Source organism: Heptranchias perlo, chromosome 8, assembly GCF_035084215.1.
Source record: "Heptranchias perlo isolate sHepPer1 chromosome 8, sHepPer1.hap1, whole genome shotgun sequence".
NCBI lineage: Eukaryota > Metazoa > Chordata > Chondrichthyes > Hexanchiformes > Hexanchidae > Heptranchias > Heptranchias perlo.
In genome coordinates this window covers 1,433,894-1,451,704 of record NC_090332.1, presented here as the reverse complement: position 1 = coordinate 1,451,704, position 17,811 = coordinate 1,433,894, and the positions used below count along the sequence as shown (strand labels likewise).

At 43.8% G+C, this 17,811-nt stretch overlaps 1 protein-coding gene across 6 annotated transcripts in view; it reads left to right on the top strand.

The window, feature by feature from the left end:
• The first annotated feature begins 1,180 nt into the window (after positions 1-1,180).
• Positions 1,181-17,811, top strand: part of ptk2ba (protein tyrosine kinase 2 beta, a) — a 158,004-nt gene continuing 141,373 nt past the window's right edge. For 2 of the 6 annotated variants that reach the window (XM_067988483.1, XM_067988481.1), the window contains exons 1-2: positions 1,181-1,267; positions 5,178-5,242. The gene's annotated coding sequence lies outside the window, so the exon portion shown is untranslated. Of the gene's footprint in view, positions 1,268-1,434; positions 1,513-5,177; positions 5,243-17,811 lie in introns of all 6 variants that reach the window. The other 4 variants (XM_067988486.1, XM_067988479.1, XM_067988480.1 and 1 more) reach the window with 3 other exon arrangements.

Here is a 17,811-nt window from a genome sequence, read left to right as displayed (position 1 = left end):
ACAAAATTTGACACCGAGCCGCATAAGGAGATATTAGGACAGGTGACCAAAAGCTTGGTCAAAGAGGTAGGTTTTAAAGAGCGTCTTAAAGGAGTAGAGAGAGGCGGAGAGGTTTAGGGAGGGAATTCCAGAGCTTAGGGCCGAGGCAGCTGAAGGCACGGCCGCCAATGGTGGAGCGATTAAAATCGGGGATGTGCAAGAGGCCAGAATTGGAGGAGCGCAGAGATCTCGAAGGGTTGTAGGGCTGGAGGAGGTTACAGAGATAGGGAGGGACAAGGACATGGAGGGATTTGAAAACAAGAATGAGGATTTTAAAATCGAGGCGTTGCCAGACCGGGAGCCAATGTAGGTCAGCGAGCACAGGGGGTGATGGGTGAAAGGGACTTGGTGCGAGTTAGGATACGGGCAGCAGAGTTTTGGATGAGCTCAAGTTTACGGAGGGTGGAAGATGGGAGACCGGCCAGGAGAGCATTGGAATAGTTGAATCTGGAGATAACAAAGTCATGAATGAGGGTTTCAGCAGCAGATGGGCTGAGGCAGAGGCGGAGACAGGCGATGATATGGAAATACTAGGGATGGGCAATAACTGCCAGCCTTGCCAGTGACACCACATCCCGAGAATGAAATATAAAAGAAAGATGAAATGAACATTCAGAAATCATTTCTACCCTAAAAGAAAGTTAGCAGGATTCAATGAGAATATTGAGTGGGCCCAAAACTGCCCTAACAAAAGGAATTGGCACATTTCTCAGGAACGAGACCTTACAGTTCCCAGTGTAATCTTTGCTTGTTCCCTACCCTATGTTGTTCCAAAATGTTCTATCTGATTTCTGAGTCCCTTCCACCCCTTCCAAAATACTGGTTTCAGGTGAAAGTTTCAGCATTAAATCCCCATCAGCTTAAACATAAAAAACATATACCCAGGCAGTGAGTTCCAGAGAAACACTGAATACTTTATTCACCCACATTAAATACACAATGACTTTTGGGCGTTGTCCATCACGAGAATGAAGGCTGCGTGTTTTGGTTGTGCGACGGATTGTATGAGGACTAGGAACTGGCTGGGAAAGATGCCTTTAGAAACGGAGCTTCTTTTCAGAGCTTTAAGGTAAGGGAGGCTCAGAGTTTCAGGAAGTAGCTGGTCGCTCTCGAGGGGCGTGGCTTTCACTGACAGACAGCTTTTTTCTCTTAATTCTGTTGAGGGTTCCTCAGTGACAGTGTTCACCTGCAGCCGTGAACTTATGTCAAGGGTCGGCCTTGAATCTTGGTGAGTACAATTCTAGAAGATAAACTAGGAGGGCCATAGTCTGTGGTGAAATTATGTTTATATTAAGCGCTGAAGCCAGGTACTCACTCACTCAACAACTGGCTAATACGCGGACATTCAACTAAGGCTTTGAGTCAGGAAGTGAGCCCTGTGTGCTTTGCCTGCAGGGAGAGGCATGTATAGATGTCAAGGGCAGGCGCTTACCCTGAGCTAGACTTCTAGTCAAACATCGCAAAGAAATAAAGGTAAGATCCATTTTATTGCTTGGAGGTGTGCTCACTTTCAAAGAGGTGGCATAGAAACAAAACTGGTTTAAGAAAAGAAAAACTGTTTTTGGACCGAAGTCTTCATTTGGTACACACGAATCGACAATATAGACACTTTCTGGAGATTGAGTCTACGGAGGTGGTCTCTTTACAAATTTGGGAATGTTTTGATGAAAGTTCTTGGATTAACCAGGAATGTTGGGCAGATGCTACAGTTAACTTGCCATGCTCTGTGAAAAAAGCCACTGCCGTGGGAGACAGAAGGTTATTATCTATTCGTACCACCCCCAGGACTCTCACTTTTGCACCTGTGGGTATGTGAACCAATGCCGGCTTTAAAAGGGTTACAGGTGAAGTGAGAAACTGATCAGAAACATACACTGGCATTTTGAATGGACTTTAATGAGCTTGAAAGTGCGCAGGCAGGCAGACTGTGGTGAGTGGGAGAAGCAAGTTACACAGTTATTAAAAATTGTAAACAATTTTACAACACCAAGTTATAGTCCAGCAATTTTATTTTAAATTCACAAGCTTTCGGAGGCTACCTCCTTCCTCAGGTGAACGATGTGGTGAGGAAGGGGGAAGCCTCCGAAAGCTTGTGAATTTAAAATAAAATTGCTGGACTATAACTTGGTGTTGTAAAATTGTTTACAATTGTCAACCCCAGTCCATCACCGGCATCGCCACATCATGACAGTTATTAAGAAAACATTTTTAAAGTGATGTAACCTGTTGAGTGTTCGTTATTTTGCAAGTAATTTATTCTAACTTTGGTCAGTGACCTAGGCACAGTGTGTCAGGTGTTTGAAGGACAGCTTAAAGATAATGGTGAGGGCAAGTGAATTTGTCGTCATCAGTGCTTACCACAGCTAGGGTGCTTCACCGGCTGAGTACTGCAGTTTTGTATAAAATAGCAGAGAGATAGTGAATATGCTTATTTCTGCATGGATCTTAGTAATAACTTGGTTTGCATTCCCTTGATTTAGAAGGTTGAGAGGTGATCTAATCGAGGTGTTTAAAATGATAAAGGGATTTGATGTCCCTTCAGCAGGTCGGGGATAGGGCGGGAAAGTGGAGTTGAGGTCGAAGATCAGCCATGATCTTATTGAATGGCGGAGCAGGCTCGAGGGGCCGAATGGCCTACTCCTGCTCCTATTTCTTATGATAAGGTTGATAGAGAGAAACTTTCTTCTGGTGGGGGAATCCAGAACAAGGGGGCGCAATCTTAAAATTAGAGCTCAGCCATTTAGGAGTGAAATCAGGAAGCACTTCTTCACACAAAGGGGAGTGGAAATTTGGAAAACTCTTCCCCAGAAAGCTGTTGAGGCAGGGGGTCAATTGAAATTGTCAAGACTGAGATTGGTGATTTTTGTTGGGTAAGGGTATCAAAGGATATGGAGCAAAGAGGGGTAAATGGAGTTGAGGTACAGATCAGCCAAGATCTAATAGAATGGCAGAACAGGCTGGAAGGGCTGAATGGCCTACTCTTGTTCCTATGTAACAAATCATTTCCTACAAAAATTGCTTGCCCCAATAATTGTGTTTGAGGGTGGAGAAAGTTTGGTAGCACAAGTTTATCATTGAAGTGACGTGTTTCAGTGCACCCATTCCTGTGATTTCCTGTATAGCAAGATCCTGACCTCTGTTATGGTACCAGAATAGTGAGGTTCTGATGGTATCATAGATCAAGAAAATGATGAGTTTATGGTCATCAGAATCCTTCCTAAGGAGAGAACTTGTGTTTATATCGCACCTTTCACATCCTCAGGATGTCCCAATGTGCTTTACAATCAATGAACTCCTTTTGAAGTGCAGTCACTGTTGTAATGTAGGAAACACAGCAGACAATTTGTGCACAGCAAGATCCCACAAACAGGAGTGAGATAAATGACTAGAAAATCTATTGTGGTGGTGTTGGTTGAGGGATAAATGTTGGCCAGAACAACTGGAGAGCCATTCTACGTATGAGAACCCAATTAATGAGTGTTTGCCAGGCCATCCAATTGTATGTGCGTTGGACAGCATTGAGCCTGGACCAAGTTCTGTCATCCCCACTATTCACAAACATGCACTTTCTAGTGGGATAGTGATCAGCTGGGGCCACCCTGGCTGGCCCAAAAACAATGAGGCCAATTGTAGGGACCTCACTATTTACTCCCTCCCCAGCGGAGATCGATAAATTAACACAGCCCAGGGACCTGCCTCAAAATTGCACAAGATCCGTCCACTCACGGAGTCACTGGAAAAACTCTCTTTAATTCTTCGTAAAGTGTCTTTCGTCTTTTCATCCTGCTGCATTTTTCCAATCACGGCTCACGTTACCGTCTCTCTATTTCTTTATTACTGCCTCCATCGTGTCCACTACATTTTTATGTCTGGCCTTGCATCTCACCAAGAGGGAGCTTTAGTAAAAATTAAGAAATATAGAAAGAAATTGCATTTATATAGCACCTTTCATGACCTCAGGATGTCCCAAAACGCTTCACAGCCAATGAAGTACGTTTGAACTGTTGTCATTGCAGCATAGGACTCACAGCAGCCAATTTATGCACAGAAACAGCAATGAGATAAATTACCAGCTAACCTGTTTTTTTAGTGATGTTTGTTGAGAGATAAATATTGGTCAGGATAATGGGAGAACTGCTCAGCTCTTCTTTGAATCGTGTAATGTCCACCTGAGAGGGCAGTTTAACATCTCATCTGAAAGATAAAATGGGTCATGGAGTAATGAGACAGATGGGTTTACCAGAATCGAATGCAGCTGGTGAATGGTTTAGTTTGATATTGTGATGTGCCTCAGATAGGATGTGGGTTTGTGAGCATTGTATCATCACCGTGCTACCCTGCGAAGAGGAAAGGAAGATTGGTCGCTTCAGAATTAACAAAGCTGAACTGAGACTAGAAACTAGAGGAACAGACTCCGAGCAAAAGCCGTTACTGACGCGTCGATTAACCCATTAGAAAATGAGAAGGAGAAATATCTGGTGGGAAATGTGACTTGAGGTTATAGGAAGAGGAGGAATCCCAGGTATCAAATACTCCAGGGCAGATAATGGTCCTGGAGCTTCCAGCAAAGGCAGGGACGAGCCTATGGAAGAGAAGTCTGGTCAGTGTTAAATACTGAAGGTGTGAGGAGAGAAGCCTATTCTGGAGTTTTACTTGGTTTACTTCTGTTGATCAGAGACTATATTTATACAGAAGCTTCCGGCAAGAGACTGAACTGGAGTAAAGTTTGTGTACAAAGCAAAACTCTGCAGCTGCTGGAAATCTGAAACTAAAACAGAAATACACAGCGGGTCAGTCAGCATCTGTGGAGAAAACGGGTGAGTTAATATTTCAGGTATGGATCTTTCCTCAGAACTGAAGTATAAAAGGTGGACAGTCCCACAATCAGATAAAGGGGAGGGGGGATATATAATATATAAATAAACAAAAGTACAGACAAACGCAGAGAGGAAAACACAAGTGGTTAATAGAACAGAACATCTCGATAAATGACACTGTTCCACTCAGCGTTCCTCTCTGTGTTTGTTGCTTTGTTATTTTATATATAATTATTTTCTGATTGTATTACGACTCCTGTCCACCTCTTATATTTCAGTTCTGAGGAAGGATCCACATTAACCCGTCCATTCTCTCCACAGATGCACCAGACCTGCTGTGAGTTTCCAGCATCCCACAACAGATTGGATTGTATGTGGCCCGAGATGTGAGTGGCCTTTTCTTCCCTTTGTGAGAATTATCCCAGTTAATTTTATGCACCTCAAAGCAGTCTGTTGCAGAGCATTACTGAACAAGGCCCTAGAACAGGTAATCTGCTCCCCACTATAGTCAGACCTTAGCACAGACAGATCATAAACAAAGATTAAAAACCCAATAAATATATTAATTTCACTTGGATGAGCACCATTGAGCAGAGAACATTTTTTTCTGAATTTGATGATGAAAGATCATTTCAGCCTCACGTGTTTAAAATAAATTTGTTATTGAGGTCGCATAATGAGTTCCGGAGATGGTGGGGTTCAGGGGTGAGGGAAGGCATCCCCAGCTAACCTCTATCCTCAGGGGTCTCCCACATATCCTCTCTTTCCAGGAGGGATCATGCTGGCCAATGATCAGGAGCAGGATCTCTGGCTGAATTTTTGCCTCTCCCTATCCCAGGAGCAGAGACAAATTGTCCACTCATCACAGACCAAGGATGGAATCTCGTCTTTTCCTGCTCTAAAGTCCAGTGCACATAACACGGGTCCTGGCTGATCCAGTGGCTCGGTCATCTGTTTATGTTCTGATTGGAATTTTAAACTGAATGATAGGGAGTTCCGTCCTGGGGCTACAGGACACGAGTTCAAAGTAAGCGAGCCTCAAGCAATATCAGAGTTTAGGAGAAATAGATCTTTGGGACAAGCAAGTGATGCTGTGTCCATTAGCACTTCCAAAAACTACTGGATTAGAAATGGGACAGGTTGTGAAGATAAGAATCCAATCAGGATTGAATAATGGATGGACCAGTGTTAGGAGTTGTGAAATTTTGCTTGATGAGCTTTGGGGGATTTATACAGGGTGCTCCCCCAGAATCCCCATCGTAAAGCAGATTTACAATGCTTGTGGAAGAAGGGGGTTTATGACCTGACTGGCCTTGTCTCAGTTTTATTGAGATTCTATAGCAAATAGAATCCCAAAGTTGCCTCATTGGTGGTGCTCTAACCTCCGAGTCAGAAGGTCGTGGCTTCAAGTCCCATTCCAGAGACTGGAGCACATAACCTACCCTGAAACTTCAGTGCAGTACTATGGGGGTACGGAAGAGACATTAAACCAAGGCCCCATCTGCCCTCTCAGGTGGACGTAAATCGTTCCACGGCACTCTTCAAAGAAGAGCAGGGGAGTTCTCCCCGGTGTCCCGGGGCCAATATTTAATCCTCAACCAGCATCACTAAAACAGATTATCGGACCATTATCTCATTGCTGTTTGTGGGATCTTGCTGTGCGCAAATTGGCTGTCACGTTTTCCTACATGACCACACTTCAAAAAACGTACTTAAAAGGCTGTAAAGTGATTTGAGGGGTCCTGAAGTTGTGAAAGGTGCGATACAAATGGAAGTTTGTTCTTTCTTTAAATAGGCAGAGTTTGGTCCATGAGTGCTTAGATTAGGTGCCTTTAGATAGCCATAGTATAATAGATCGTACTAGTCCCATTTAAACACAGTACAATTCTGATAGTAACAACAGCTGAAATAGAAGCTCCCTCACTGCGAATGTGTGACAGGTGAACATGCTACTACATGGCTTGCTGTTGGCTGATTTGTGGAGTTCTGTAGCAAGATTGGACTCATTGTTGCCGAAGCAACAAATGCTCAGGGCGATGAGCCTGGAGGGCACCACAGCTGCTGTGCGGGAAGTGACTACATTGCAGAACTGTGAGCAGGCCTGTTGTGATATGAAAGGCCCTGTGGACTTTTTGTTGGCATTTTCGTTCAGGTTCCTCAATTCTTGCAACTTCACAGTTAAAGTTAGAACAACAGCGGTGTGCTGCTTTCAAACGTGAATTCCAGTTCTGATTGACTCTCCTACTTGTGACGAGCAAGGGTTATTTTACTGGACTAGTAATCCAGAGGCCTGGACTAATAAATTAGAGCATTGTCTGCAATTCTGTGCACCCCGTCATAGGCTCTAAAAGCAATGGAAAAGGTGCAGTGTAGATTCACTGGGACGTTATGAAGGGAGCCTTGGGAAGTTTGGGTTTCCTTTTTCACTACAGCTGAGGTGAGCTGACAGAGGTCTTCCAAGTTTTTAATGACCAGGTAACTAGTGACCGAGGTGGCAGTAGAAAGGAGAATTGGGCAGGTGTAGAACGGGCCTCCGACTCGTTCCCCACCACCGGGAACAGTTAAAATCAATTCCATAGATTGTTTCCACTTGTCAGCGAGACCGCACAAATTTACAATACTCAAAAAAAATGAGAACTAAAGGGAGATTCAAAGAAAAGTTCAAGAAGAGGGCGAATAGTTTTATGTTTTTGTTTTTTTTATTTTTGGCCTTAGTGTTTCAGATTCTTGCCCTAGGTGAGCCCTTGATTTGATCAAACGTCTCGGGTAACGAACAAAACCCTTTAGCTACTGGCTCACTCCTGTATCTCCTCAAGATCGTTCTTATTTTGGATGAGTGGCAGAATTACACTGCGCTCGTCCTGGTTTTTGGCTTTACTGACAAGTGAATTTATTGAACAGGAACTGAACAGTGAATAAGCCGTAGTGTTCTGTGCTTACAGCAGATATCAGATCATGCTAACTCCTCATATACAAAAAATAATAAACTGTTTGCAAGTACAATATTAAACCATGTAATTAACCTTTATACACAAAGTTGCTGTTTCCACCAGGTTTGCAGTAGTTACAGGGGATTCGATAATCACGGGATAGATGGGCCCCACATGGTGTGTTGCCTTCCTGGGGCCAGGGTAAAGAACATCATGGAGAGGGTGCAGAACATTTTGAGGGGGGAAGGGGAACAGGCAGAAGTCGTGGTCCATGTGGGAACCAATGATATAGGAAGGAAAAGGGTCGAGGTCCTGCAGTCAGAGTTTCAGACACTGGGGAGGATGTTAAAAAGCAGGACCTCAAAGCTGGTAATCTCTGGATTACTCCCAGTGCCTCGCGCGAGTGAGTATGGGAATAGTGGGATAAGACAGGTTAATGCGTGGCTGGAGCAATGGTGCAGGAGGGAGGGCTTCAGATTCCCGGGGCATTGGGACCAGTTCTGGGGCAGGAGGGATCTGTTCAATAAAAGCAGAAAATGCTGAGAATACTCAGCAAGTCAGGCAGCGTCTGTGGAGAAAGAAACAGAGTTAACAATGGACGGGTGGACAGTCCAAGATGGACGGGTTGCACCTCAACAGAGCCGGGACCAATGTCCTCGCGGGGAGGTTAACTAGTGCTGTGGGGGAGTTTAAACTAATTTGGCAGGGGGATGGGCATCAGGATGAAACATTAGAGAGGAGAAACAGGTGCACAGAGGATTGGGAGGGACAAGTAGGACTAGAGTAAAGAATAGTTCAGAAATAGGAGGGATCAGACAGGGGCCAAGTGCGAGGCAGTCTAAAATGAGATTGGAGTGCATGTGTGTAAATGCACGTAGTGTGGTTAATGAGGTTGGTGAGCTGCAGGCACAAGTCGCCACATGGGACTGTGATATAGTGGCAATAACAGAGACCTGGCTCAAAGGTGGTGAGGATTGGGTAATTAATATTCCTGGCTACAAGGTATTCAGGAAAGATAGGGAAGGAAAGAAAGGAGGGGGATGGCAGTATTGATCAAAGAAACGATTCTAGCACTGGAAAGGGATGATGTAGTTGAGGGTCAAAGACAGAATCGATTAGGTTAGAATTAAGGAACAATAGAGGAGCTATTACACTACTGGGTGTATACTATAGGGCATCAAATAGTGGGAAGGAGATAGAGGAGAAAATTTTCAGGCAAATTACAGAAAGATGCAAGAACAATAGAGTAGTGATAATGGGGGACTTCAATTACCCCAATATAGACTGGGATAGTAACAGTGTAAAGGGCAAAGAGGGGGAGGAATTCCTGAAATATATACAAGAGAACTTTCTGGAACTGTTTCCAGCCCAACCAGGAAGGAAGCAGTGCTGGATCTAGTTCTGGGGCAAGTGGAGCATGTGTCAATGGGGAGCATTTGGGGAACAGTGATCATAATATTATCAGGTTTAGACTAGTTATGGAAAAGGACAAGGAACAATCAAATGTGAAAATGCTTAACTGGAGGAGAGCAAATTTCAGTGAGTTAAAAGGGATCTTGTCCAGGTGGATTGGAATCAAACATTGGCAGCAAAACAATAATTGAACAATGGGAGGCCTTCAAGAAGGATTTGGTTCGGGTACAGAGTAGACACATTCCCATGAGGGGGAAAGGAAGGGCATCCAAAGTTAGAGCTCCCTGGATGACTAAAGATGTAGAGATTAAAATGAAACAGGAAAAGGAGGCTTATGACAAATGTAAGGTTCATAATACAGTCGAGAACCAGGCTGAATACAGAAAGTACAGAGGGGATCTAAAAAAGGGAATAAGAGGGGCAAAGAGAGAGTATGAGGATAGATTAGTGGCTAACATAAAAGGCAAGGCAAAAGTCTTCTATAAACATATAAATAGTCAAAGGAAGGGTGGGACCGATTAGGGACAAAAAAGGAGATCTTCTTGTGGAGGCAGAGGGCGTGGCTGAGGCACTAAATGAAAACTTCACACCGGTCGTCACTAGAGAAGAGGATGCTGTTATTGTAGCAGTAAAGGAGGAGGGAGTAGTGATATTGAATAGGATAAAAATAGATAAAGAGGAGGTACAGAAAAGATTGGCAGTACTCAAAGTAGAAAAGTCACCCGGTCGGGATGGGAGGCATCCTCAGTTACTGAGGGAAGTGAGGGTGGAAATTGCGGAGGCTCTGGCCACAATCTTCCAATCCTCCTTAGATATGGGAGCAGTTCCTGAGGACTGGAGGATTGTAAATGTTACACCTCTGTTCAAAAAAAGGGGAGAGAGATAAACCCGGTAATTACAGACCAGTCAGCCTATTGTCGGTGATGGGGAAACTTTTGGAGAGAATAATCCAGGACAAAATTAATTGGCATTTGGAAAAGTCTGGGCTAATACATGAAAGTCAGCACGGATTTGTTAAAGGAAAATTGTGTTTGATTAACTTGATTGCGTTCTGTGATGAAGTAAAGGAGAGGGTTGATGAGAGTAGTGCGGTTGATGTCGTGTGTATGGACTTTCAAAAGGCATTTGATAAAGTACCACATAATAGACTTGTGAGCAAAATTGAAACCCATGGGATTAAAGGGACAGTGGCAGCATGGATACAAAATTGGCTCAGGGACAGAAAGCAGAGAGTAGTGGTGAACGGTTGTTTTTCAGACTGGAGGGAAGTATACAGTGGTGTTCCCCAGGGGTCAGTATCAGGACCATTGCTCTTTTTGATATATATATTAATGACTTGGACTTGTGTAGAGAGGATATAATTTCAAAATTTGCAGAAGAATCTCTTTGAAATGTAGTAATTAATGTAGAGAATAGTAACAGACTTCAGGAGGACCGAGACAGACTGATGAAATGGGCAGACACATGGCAGATGAAATTTAACACAGAGAAGTGTGAAGTGATGCATTTTGGTAGGAAGAATGAGGAGAGGCAAAATAAACTAAATGGTACAATTTTAAAGGGGGTGCAGGAACAGAGAGACCTGGGGGTGAATGTACACAAATCTTAGAAGGTGGCAGGACAAGTTGAGGAGGCTGTTAAAAAAGCACACGGGATCCTGAGATTTATTAATAAAGGCATAGAGTGTAAAAGCAAGGACGTTATGCTAAACCTTAATAAAACACTGGTTAGGCTCCAGCTGGAGAATTGTGTTCAATTCTGGGCACCACACTTTAGGAAGGACGTTAAGGCCTTGGAGAGGGTGCAGAGGAGATTTACTAGAATGGTCCCAGGGATGAGGGACTTCATAGAATCATAGAAAATTTACAGCACAGAAGGAGACCATTCGGCCCATCATGTCCGTGCCGGCCGAAAATGAGCAACCCAGCTTAATCCCACTTTCTATCACTTGATCCGTAGCCCTGTAGGTTACAGCACTTCAGGTGCACATCCAGGTACTTTTTAAATGAGTTGAGGGTTTCTGCCTCTCCCGCCCTCTCAGGCAGAGAGTTCCAGACCCCCACCACCCTCTGGGTGAAAACATTTCTCTTCAGCTCCCCTCTAATCCTTCCACCAATTACTTTAAATCTATGCCCCCTGGTCACTGACCTCTCTGCTAAGGGAAATAGGTCCTCCCTATCCACTCTATCTAGGGCCCTCATAATTTTATACACCTCAATTAAATCTCCCCTCAGCCTCCTCTGATCCAAAGAGAACAACCCCAGCCTATCCAATCTTTCCTCATAGCTAAAATTCTCCAGTCCTGGCAACATGCTCGTAAATCTCCTCTGCACCCTCTCTAATGCAATCACATCCTTCCTGAAATGTGGTGACCAGAACTGTACACAGTACTCAAGCTGTGGTCTAACTAGTGTTTTATACAGTTCCAGCATAACATCCCTGCTCTTATATTCTAAGTCTCGGTTAATAAAGGAAAGTATCCCATATGCCTTTTCAGACACCTTATCTACCTTCAGGGATCTGTGGACATGCACTCCAAGGTCCCTCTGTTCCTCTACACCTCTCAGTATCCTCCCATTTATTGTGTATTCCCTTGCCTTGTTTGCCCTCCCCAAATGCATTATTTCACACTTCTCCAGATTGAACTCCATTTGCCACTTTTCTGCCCATCTGACCAGTCCATTGATATCTTCCTGCAGTCTACAGCTTTCCTCCTCACTATCAACCACACGGCCAATTTTTGTATCATCTGCAAACTTCTTAATCATGCCCCCTACATTTAAGTCCAAATCATTAATATATATCACAAAAAACAAGGGACCCAGTACTGAGCCCTGCGGAACCCCACTGGAAACAGCCTTCCAGTCACAAAAACACCCGTCGACCATTACCCTTTGCTTCCTGCCACTGAGCCAATTCTGGATCCAACTTGCCACTTTCCCTTGGACCCCATGGGTTTGTACTTTTTTGACCAATCTGCCATGTGGGACCTTGTCATAAACTTTGCCAAAATCCATGTGAACTACATCAATCGCGTTACCCTCATCAACCTCCTCAAAAAATTCAATCAAATTAGTCAGACATGACATTCCCTTAACAAATCCATGCTGACTGTCCTTGATTACTCCGTGCCTTTCTAAATGATGGTGTATCCTGTCCCTCAGAATTCATTCCAATAATTTGCCCACCACTGAGGTTAGACTGACTGGCCTGTAATTACTTGGACTATCTCTTTCTCCATTTTTAAACAACGGTACAATGTTAGCAGTCCTCCAATCCTCCGGCACCACACCTGTATCCAGGGAGGATTGGAAAATGATGGTCAGAGCCTCCGCTATTTCCTCCCTTGCTTCTTTTAACAGCCTGGGATACATTTCATCCGGCCTGGCGATTTATCAACTTTCAAAGATGCTAATCCCCTTAATACTTCCTCTCTCACTATGTTTATCCCATCCAATATTTCACACTCGTCCTCCTTAACTACAATCTCTGCATTGCCCCCTCTTTTGTGAAGACAGACACAAAGTATTCATTGAGAACCATACCCACATCTTCCGCCTCCACACACAGGTTACCTTTTTGGTCTCTAATAGGCCCTACTCTTTCCTTAGTTATCCTCTTGCTCTTTATGTATTTATAAAACATCTTTGGGTTTTCCTTGATTTTACTTGCCAATATTTCTTCATGCCCTCTCTTTGTTTTCCTAATTTCCTTTTTAATTTCACCCCTGCACTTTCTAAACTCCTCTAGGCTTTCTGCAGTATTGAGCTCTCAGTGTCTGACACAAGCTTTGCTTTTCTGCCTTATCTTACCCTGTAAGCTCCTTGACATCCAGGGGGCTCTAGATTTGGGAATCCCACCCTCTTTCTTTGTGGGAACATGTTTACTCTGAACCCCTTGAATCTCTCCCTTGAATGCCTCCCACTGCTCTGACACTGATTTACCTTCAAGTAGCTGTTTCCAGTCCACTTTTGCTAAATAATTTCTCAGCTTAGTAAAATTGGCCTTTCCCCAATTGAGAACTTTAACTCCTGTTCTATCTTTGTCCTTTTCCATAACTACACTAAATCTAACTGAATTATGATCACTACCACAAAAATCTGAAGAAGTTTCTCCTGCCCTTTCAAAACTGAGATGAGGAGAAACTTCTTCACTCAGAGGGTAGTAGGTCTGTGGAATTTGCTGCCCCAGGAAGCTGTGGAAGCTACATCATTAAATAAATTTAAAACAGAAATAGACAGTTTCCTAGAAGTAAAGGGAATTAGGGGTTACGGGGAGCGGGCAGGAAATTGGACATGAATTTAGATTTGAGGTTAGGATCAGATCAGCCATGATCTTATTGAATGGCGGAGCAGGCTCGAGGGGCCGATTGGCCTACTCCTGCTCCTATTTCTTATGTTCTTATGTACCACCAAAATGCTCTCCCACTGACACTCCTTCCACCTGCCCAGCCTCATTTCCTAAAACTAAATCCAGAACTGTCCCCCTCTCTTGTTGGGCTCGTTGCGTATTGGCTAAAAACGTTCTCCTGAATGCAATTTATGAATTCTGTGCCCTCTATACCCTTCACACTGTTTGTATCCCGGTTAATATTAGGGTAGTTGAAATCCCCGACTATTACTGCCCTATTGTTTTTGCATTTCTCAGAAATTTGCCGACATATTTGCTCTTCTATCTCCCTCTGACTGTTCAGGGGTCTATAGTACACTCCCAGTAGTGTGACTGCCCCTTTTTTGTTCTTTAGCTCAACACATATGGCCTCATTTGATGATCCTTCTAACGTATCATCCCTCCTCACGGCTGTAATTGTTTCTTTAACCAATATTGCCACCCCCCTCTTTTATCCCCCTGTCTATCTTGACTGAAAACCCTGTAACCAGGGACGTTGAATTGCCGGTCCTGCCCCTCTTTAAGCCATGTTTCAGTAATAACTAAGATATCGTACTGCCATGAGTCTATCTGTGCCCTCAGCTGATCTGCCTTATTCACTAGACTCCTTGTATTGAGGTAAATACCATTAATCACTGCCAAACTCCCTTGTTCTTTATTTTCTAACCTTTGTTTCCTCTGCCTTCCTAACTCACTTACTAATTTTCTGCCTTCCATCTCCAGTTTTGATTCTCTCCCTTCTGAATTTACGCTCAGGTTCCCATCCCCCTGCCGAGCTAGTTTAAACCCTCCCCAACAGCACCAGCAAACCTCCCCACGAGGATATTGGTCCCAGCCCTGTTGAGGTGCAACCCGTCCGGCTTGTACAGGTCCCACCTCCCCCAGAACCGGTCCCAATACCCCAGGAATCTAAAGCCCTCCCTCCTGCACCATCTCTCCAGCCACATATTCATCTGCTCTATTCAGTTACGTGGAGAGATTGGAGAAGCTGGGCTTGGTCTCCTCAGAACAGGGAAGGTTAAGGGGAGATTTAATAGAGGTGTTCAAAATCATGAACGTTTTTGACAGAGTAAATAAGGAGAAACTGTTTCCAGTGACAGAAGGGTCGGTAACCAGAGGACACAGATTTAAGGTGAAAAGAGCCAGAGGGGAGATGAGGAGACATTTTTTACACAGCGAGTTGTTCTGATCTGGAACTCACTGCCTGAAAGGGCGGTGGAAGCAGATTCAATAATAACTTTCAAAAGGGAATTTGATAAATACTTGAAGAGAAAAAAATTACAGGGCTCTGGGGAAAGAGCAGGGGAGTGGGACTGATTGGATAGCTCTTTCAAAGAGCCGGCACAGGCACGATGGGCAGAATGGCCTCCCCCTGTGCTGCACCGACTATGATACAAGGATACGTGGCTAACTGGCATTTTGAAAGTTTCAGATGCACCCTGAGATATGCTGGATCCCTCTTATCTGCACAAAATCCTAGATTGTCTGAAAGCCTTGCTCAGACCCTGTCTGGAGACTGTGTTCATTTTTGGGCACCAAGTCTCAAAAAGGATATATTGGCTTTGGAGGGGGCGCAGAGCAGATTCACCACAATGATACCGGGGCTGAAAGGATTAAATATGCATAAACCTGGCTTCTATTCCCTCGAGTTTAGAAGGTCGAGGGATGATCTAATTGAAGTGTTTAAAACGATGAAGAGAGTCAACAGGGTAGATACAGAGAAACTATTTCCTATGGTAGGGAATTTTCAAAACTAAGATTGATAGATTTTTGTTCGATAAGGATAGGGATCAAAGACAGGTTAAATGGAGTTCAGGTACAGATCAGCCATGATCTAATTGAATGGCGGAACAGACTCGAGGGGCTGAATGGCCTCTTCCTGTTCCTAATGATCCCACATTTCCTAAAAGACTTTGAAAAGGAGCCAACTAATAAATCAGTGACTGGACTGAAGAGCAGAATTTAGAAAACAGTCTGTTCAATTTGTTGAGCTACCAATCATACACATACCTGAACCAATCACACAGCACAGTTGTGTCTGAATTGTGTAGCTTGCTCCTTCCTCAAGCAAACAGTTCCGAGACAACTGTCAGTGTCTTGCGACACTGTGTTAAATTAAACTGGACCGTGATTCCCATCAATGGAGCTTGTTTTAACCCCTTAAATACTGCAATTCAATTCAATTGATCAATGCCAACCTGAAGCTGGACATTTTTGTCAGTTTGTGTGGGGAATTCTCTGCCACAAACTGTGGTTAAAGCAATGTCCATAAATTCTTTTAAAAGGGAATTTGACAGTGGCTTGAAAAAAAAAATATGAAAGGGTATGAGGAGTGAGCAGGAGAGTGGGATTCGATTCGCTGACTCAGGTGGAGAAAATCACAAGTGACACCTGATGAGCTGTTTCCATGCTGGAACATTCTGTGATCCACAGAGGATCCATCGTAATGACAGTTTGACTTAATAATATCCTGTGCTAAAAACATCTATAAACGATATGTAAATTTGGGATCAGATTTTGCTTACAGTACTGTTAGCATTTAATTACTAACATGAAATTCTCTCAGAAACTTTCTCGAGTCCAAGTATTTTATCGACTGCATTTCCCCGTTTTCTATATCAGTAAAACATCAGTGGTCAGTTAAAGATGGCCTTTCTTTCCTGAACCCCTGCTGGTGGTCCTTTGATAAATTGTGCTTCCAATGTTCAGCCATTAGATTTCACACAATCTTTCCAAAGATTTTCCACACAAGTGGTAAACTTGCTGGTCAATAATTTGCCTGTGAGTCAGAAGGTTGTGGGTTCAAACCCCACTCCAGAGACCTGAGCACATTATCTGGTCTGACACTTTGGTGCAGTACTGAGGGAGTGCTGTGCTGTCTTTTGGATGAGACACTAAACTGAGGCCACGTCTGCCCCCTCAGGTGGACGGACAAGATCCCAAGGCACTATTGGAAGAAGAGCAGGGGAGTTCTCCCCAGCGTCCTGGCCAATATTTATCCCCTGAACCAAAATCATAAACAGATTATCTGGTCATTTATTTCATTGCTGTTCGTGGGATCTTGCTGTGCGCAAATTGGCTGCTGCGTTTCCTCCCTATGTAATTGCAACAGTGACTACCCCTCCAAAGTACTTAATTGGCTGTAAAGTGCTTTGGGATGTCCTGAGGTCGTGAAAGGTGCTATATAAATGCAAGTCTATCTGTTTACATGGCATGTTGTGACATAAATAGCCCCACAGACAATAGTAACCAGTAACTCATAAGTGATAAAATTACAAGCGAGTTGTGGTGAAGGGCAGGTATGAGATGTTTGTCCCAGTTCATATACAGTGAGCATGTTTTCTTATCCTGGGTGTTCAGCTGAAAACCAAACACAGAGTTGAATTCCTTGGCTACAACAAACGCTTTCTCTGGATGGTGGGTGCGCAGGGTTTAGGCAGAGGGCAAGCTTCAGAAGTATAGATTTTTTTTTTCCTTTGCAGCTCTTTAAATTCACTCGTCAACTTTTGTTACATCATGTCTGCGCAATTGAGCATTTTATTTTCAGCTGGAATGCTAAATATGGTTTAGTGAAACCAGAGCAGTTCACTGAGTCACACGAAGGGGTTTGCAGTGCACGAGAATCGTGATGAATAAAGCACTGACCGAGACCTGCTTTTGCGAGTTCTTCGCTCAGTAAATTCGAGGCAGGCAACTGTGACCAAACAATATTTCACTTTATTTTTACAAAGTATCAACTTACTGAGAACCCGCTTGTTGAGATGTACGTGAGAGAGAAAGCAATATAGAAAAAACAAATTAGCTCAGGTACACCTTTTAAAAAAAAACCTGTCAGACACAGAGTTGAATTCCTTGGCTACAGCAGACACTTTCTCTGGATGGTGGGTGGGCAGGGTTTAGGTAGAGGGAAGCTTTAGAAGTATAAACACACAGTTCATTCTCAAGCTACCCTTTTCATCATGCAATTGACTGCATCTTTGCTCCTCGCTAAATTCACTATTTAATACTTATTTTTGGCAGTTTCTCACCTATGATGAGTCTTTTAAACACATGACCTTTGAGAAAGTACTTAGCAATTTCAGACCCATTAAACCTCACGCAGTAACAGCTGTGGTTCAGTGGGCAGCAACTCTGAGTCAGGAGGATGTGGGGTCAAACCCCACTCCAGGGGCTTCGGCACATAATCCAGGCTGACACCCCAGTGCGGTACTGAGGGAGTGCTG